The sequence below is a fragment of the Cervus elaphus genome, chromosome 3 (genome assembly GCF_910594005.1).
Source record: "Cervus elaphus chromosome 3, mCerEla1.1, whole genome shotgun sequence".
Taxonomy (NCBI): domain Eukaryota; kingdom Metazoa; phylum Chordata; class Mammalia; order Artiodactyla; family Cervidae; genus Cervus; species Cervus elaphus.
This window is the reverse complement of record NC_057817.1, coordinates 23100485-23106677: the sequence shown is the minus strand read 5'-3', so window position 1 is coordinate 23106677 and position 6193 is coordinate 23100485.

The following is a 6193-nucleotide window of genomic DNA, read 5'->3' as shown; positions in this document are numbered from 1 at the left end:
GTTTTGGAGCTCAGACCTGCAGTCAGACCCAGTTCAGATCCCTACTCTGCCATTTCTTAGCTGAGTGACCACAGGACATTATTAATATATATCTTCTTTCTGTGGTTCTTGGGAAGAGTAAATGAGATGTGGTGTGTAGAGCATTCAGCAAGGTACCTGGCACAAAGCAGACACATAATATTAATCATAATTTCTAGAAGAACTTATTGGCATAAAATGCTGCTATTGGATGCCCACTGTAGTGTATGGTCTAGAGGAAAAAAGAGAAAGCTATTTGGTGAATGAGATGGGATCGGGGAATAGAAGATTATGATGAAACATGAAATTACAGAACTTCAGTTAATGATGCAGATTTTGATGCAAATTCTAAGCGTGCTGCTTGGGCCCGTGGGGGCAGTTACATCTCTGAGTCTCAGTTTCCCATCTCTAACATGAGACTAATGATGTTTACTTCATGAGGTTGTTGTAAGAAATAGTTAGACAAAACACTAAGCAGAAGGCCCGACATGTAGCAGCTAATTCATTAAAGGCTTTGATGGTTAATAACAGTAGATGGAACTTGCCCACACAATAGAGGCAGTGTAGCCGAGTGGGGAAGAGTGGCCTTCTGCATTTCTGAAATTGCAACAAATTAGTAATTATCCGCTTTGCAAGGGCAGAGACTGACCCTGCCCAAGTCTCAGTTCTGATGATTCAACGAATGTTGTTAGATTTGACATGACAAGGGTCACTTTCAAACACAGATAAGTTATTAAGAATCTTGAACATGAATCTTGGATACCCCACCTTTCATTTTGCTGTGGATATTTTGCTTTCTGTTAAAAGTAGTAAATACTGAATCTCATTTTTTAAAATGACTTTAATTTTTTGTTTTATTGAATTCAATCACTGGGGCCTTGGTAAAATCCTTGTTCTGGAGTTTGTTCAAAGTTCATGGGAACAGCATTACAATGTACTGTTCTTGCCAAAATCGCTTAAGCGGAATTGAATCACAAGGAAGCAATCAGGTTAACTCAGAACATGGCACATTCTAGAAAACTGCCCCAGAGTCTCCAAAAAACTTGAAAAACAAAGCAAAATAAAAAGAGCAGAACTGAAGATAAGTAAAATTAGATTTTTAAAAGACTAAGCATAAATGATAACTAAATGCAACTCAAGTATCTTGAATAAACACGGATGGTCCTCTCCCTGACCAAAAATCCAACTATAAAACACGTTATGGGACAACTGGGAACGTTGATTATGGGTTGTATATTAGATAATATTGAGTCAATGGTAATTGTCTCTGGATGACTATGGTATTGTGACTATATAGGAAAATATCCTTGGTTTTGTGAGTGATATAAGCGTGAATATTTAAGAGTGATGTATCATGATCTCTGCAATTTGCTTTCAAAAGGTTAAGTAAGAAAGTACATAAACATTTGTAAGTATATACATAAGCATAGAGAAGGAAAAATATTCTTTGGACTGTTTGGAACTTGGAAAATGCTGACATCCAGTTAACCTATATGAAACATTTATAGGTGTTCATTAAACTATTCTTTCAACTTTTCTGTAGGTTTGAACATTTTCAAAATAAAACATTGAGGAAAAAGTTCGTGAAAGAAAGCCAGCTGGCTAGTCTGCCTGTCTTCTCTCTGTGGACATTCAGTGAAGACCCTTCAGTGGAGGCTCACACACTCCAGTGAGCTCCCACCACAAATCAAAGGTAGGGAGGTGTTCTAACCCTTGGTCAAGCCTCACCTGGGAAATCCACAGTTCTTTACCATCCTGCACTTGAAAATCTGGACTAGGAGATAGGTGTGGAGAGAGGGCTTGATCAGGAAAAGGAAACAATGAAACAAACATGCATTTGAGAGAGCAACCTTTTTTTTTTTTTTTAAATGACAGACCCTAAGTAAGTAAAAGTCCCTTTAGTTTTCACAAAGCATTTGACCCCTTTAAGCATGTGTATGAACTTGGTAGGACTCATGTCTGCCTAAGTAATGAAGAATCAGAATTCCAAGGTGAAAAGAATCCTGAAATCCCTGAGGAAAAATGAATATAATCATGTAATATTAATTATATATTTCAGGGAGAAGGAATTTATTTTCAAGAATATTAAGGACTATATTAAGATTATTAAGCTATATTAAGGACAGATGGGTCCTGGGTCATTCTCCTTGAAGCCTAATTACCTTGCTCTGAAGTAGTTTGAGATCTTAATGACTTGACTCCTTCATATCCACTGGTGTCAAATTTAAAACCGACCACACAAAATGTTGGGGGCAAACAGTAGTTCAGTAAACAAACTTATTAATAGAAATGAAATCCCACAGGGAACACGGACACACTCAAGTCTGTGAGATATTAAATTCCTGTGATAAGTTAACATGGATTAAGCAAAACTTTTTATAGTGCAAGTTCTTAGTATCAAATTTTGAAGCACAGCAACATCTAATAATATAATTATTTATATTAACCATTTCTTAATAGTTTGCAAATAATGATAAAGGAATATGTTGAAGGAAAATATTGATTTATTCAATAAATAGCTATTGGACACCCATTCTATTCCTAATTTGGGAATAAAACCAGGAGCATATCTTCCTGGAATTTACTCTGTATGGATGAGGTAGACTTAAATTATTACAAGATTAATTACAATAGGAGGAAACACTATTTAAGAGTAGTTTGTAGGTTTAACAACTGGAGTAGCTTAGATCTTGTGATCATTAAATTAATTGGAAGCTCAGCTAGGTGCCCTGTGATGACCTTGATGGGTGAGATGCAGGTGAAGTGGGAGGGAGGCCCAAGAGGGAGGGATATATGTGTACCTATAGCTGATTCACTTCATTGTACAGCAGAAAGTAACACACATTATAAAGAATTATCCTTAAATAAAAAATAATTGTAGAAGAAAATAATCAAATGTAGGACTATTTTTAATATATTTAAAGTATTTTTTAAAAATTTTCTTCATTGTGCAAAGGTTTTGAGAAGGTTTTAAAGGTCGCTTCTTAAATGCTGAAGGTTGAAACCTTTATTCTCTTGCTTAGTTCTCCTCTCCCAGTACTTCCAGACAGGGTGATTTACAGGATCAGTTTCTGTACATGTGATGGTGGGCAGACACATGGGAATTTACTCATAGTCCTCCACTTGATCAGCGTGCTGTTGTTGTTGTTGAGTCTCTTAGTCGTGTCCGACTCTTTGCTACTCCACGGACTGCAGCACGCCAGGCTTCCCTGTTCTTCACCATCTCCTGGAGCTTGCTCAAACAAATGTCCATTGAGTCGATGATGCCATCCAACCATCTCATCCTCTGTCATCTCCTTCCCCTCCTGCCTTCAATCTTTCCCAGCAACAGGGTCTTTTCCAACGATTTGGCTCTTCACATCAGGTGGCCAAAGTATTGGAGCTGCAGTATGGTGGTATTGTTCAGTGGTTAAAGGTACCAATAATAGTGTTAGATTCTTGAGTTCAAGACCAGGCTTTGCTACTGGGTAGCTGCACGGTCTTGGCAAGTTAGTTAGCTCTTCTGAATCTAGTTTCCTCAGCTGAAAATGGGGATAGTAGTAGTACTACATCCTCTTTGCTCCATATCTGTATTTCTATATTTATATTTACATCTGTTTTATATTCTAAATGAGATGATGCAGGTAAAGCACTTGACAGAAAGCAATTACTTAATAGACTTGAACCATTTTGTGGTTGCTTTAATTATTATGACTATTCAGTTGTCTGATCACTCATAATCTGTCCTATTCTTGGCACACTTGTGGCTTTTTATTCTTATTTCTGAAGTTGAGTGCAGGTAGGTGCCTGATTTCACACTAAATGCATTTGTCTTCTAATCTTGTATGCATAGTAATCAGAGTAAGTGGGTTTTTATTCCAATAGAGGTATGAAAACATAAAACTTTAGCTGCAGTATGAACACCCAAATTGAGTCTAGGAAAGGAGGCTTAAAGGTATCAGAGATTAATATGTGAAAGTTGTTAAAAGGGCAAACACACAGTTTAGAACAGTCTTTTCCCCAAATAAACATCTAGGTTGTATGCATGTTGATTAGTACGCTCATGAGACCAGTTAGTGCCAGTTCCTTCTGAGTTCACTGAGGACTTTTCTAGTGACTTTGGGAAGTCCACATCTTTTTGCTTTTATTTTTTATGCTGGGCAGTGTGGCAGATATGGCTAGTTGTCCCAATATTTTTTTTTTTTTTCTGCTTTCTTTTTGTTAGAGACTGCTAATTTTTACTTGGACCTATGGCTAGCCAGAAATATAGACTACCCTTCCCAGGCTCCCTTGCAGTTTGTTGTGGTCATGTGGCTAAGTTCCAGAAGGGCTGTGGATAAAAGAGATGGGTTCTGGGAGGAAAGATGTGGTCTTTTGCCCTTTCTCCGTCTACTAGCCAGGATGCGGATTTTGTGGTGAGCTAACTGGACCATGCAGTTGAGGGTAACACCCCAAGAAAAGTGGAAGGAACTTGTGCTTGTGACACTATGGAGCAGTCATGTTATATGGAGAGAAATAAATTTCTGTTTTTCTATGGGTACTTTATCTCCAGTACTGTAGTCATGTCTGGATCATAAATAATACACGCAGGAATGAGTATGATAGCAGAACTGTCTCTCCAATCCCTCCCTATCTTCTTCTTTCTGGCTTGAATACTGGGGAAAATGCTAGTGTGTGAGTATGTGTGTTTTGTTTTACTCCACGTGTAAGAACTCATTTATCTGACACTTACAGCATTTATATTGAGAGTGCCAAGCGTTTTACCAGGCAGATACATATATATGCATATATGTATATATACATACATATATGCATATATATGTATGTGTGTGTGTGTGTATATATATATATATATAAAGTATAATTTTTATGTTTAATGAACATACAGTCTAGAATTGGGAGAATCTATATAGTATGAGAAGACTTATATAGCCAAAAGTAGATAATGGGCGTTAGAAAGTTGCACGAAGCCTGGGCCACCATTTTTACTTTGAACCCAGTGAGTTACCCATAGAAGTAGAAAGAATGACAAGGGATGGGAATCAGCTGCATTTTGTCTTCCCCGCTGTTTACAGAGCAGCCAGCACAGCCTATGTGCAGGACTGAGAGTCGTGTGTCAGGTTGCCCTTCCATGGTCTTTGGCTCTTTCTTGGCACCTGTCCCCCTGCCCACTCTTGTAAGGCCCCTGCTCCAGAAGCCTCTGTTATCTCACAAACCTGGCCTTCCTTCATCCCTTCGTACAAGGCAGGCAGCCAGCATCACTGTCCCAGTTTCACAGACAGAGCAACTGAGTCATTTTTCTATTGTTACTAGACCAAAGTTAACCAGTGAGTCATTCTAAAGTCTTAGAACCGGATCCTAATTCTTGTTCCTGGCATCATTCACAGAGCTGAATTACACCGAAGGTTCAAGAGGATGTTGGCCTTTGAATAGCTCAGAAAGGAACACATTTCATGTGACTGAGTCAAAAACAAGGATTAACTCTCTCTTGAAAGCTGCAAGGCTGAAGAATAAAAAGAGGGAGAAATGTATCTGTGTAACATCACCATCATACCAAAAGGATTCTTAAACCCTTTCTAAATGTTCCACAAATTCCCTGGTTCATGGCTTCCTTAGTACTAGGTTTTTAAATAGAAAATATCTTACTTGCAGTTGAGGCAATCAGTTTTCTTCATCTTACCACAGTCAGTTATGTGAATTTAGATCTGAGAGGATGCTAAATTTGTTTCCTTCTTTTCACAAGAGAATCTTTAAAGTATATGGCAGAAAAGAAATGAGCTCGCTCATGAAATAAAATTAGTAACACAAACCATTCTAGACACACACTGTTCATGTTTAGTAGAGAGATGCTTTTTATGTAGCATTTTCTGCATAGCTTAGAGTCTCCAAAATTTTTTCCTTTCCTTGGGTTTTTCTTTGCATCACATGTCACCTATTTATTCATCTTGTCATGTCCCTCCCCACCCATGCCAGCAAAGTTGATGAGAGGCACAAGGTGTGACTATAGTAGTAACTCTGGCTTAAAAGTATTAATAGCTACAGGATCAGTTTGAAGGCAAGTTATAGCTTTTTTTACATTGAACTTGGTGATCTTATCCTTTATTCATAGTTATGGGAGAAGGGAAAATTTTGCAAAGCAGAAATAGTATTTCTTACTGGGAATACAGGAATCCTGAAAGCTGTCTTTTCAAAAATT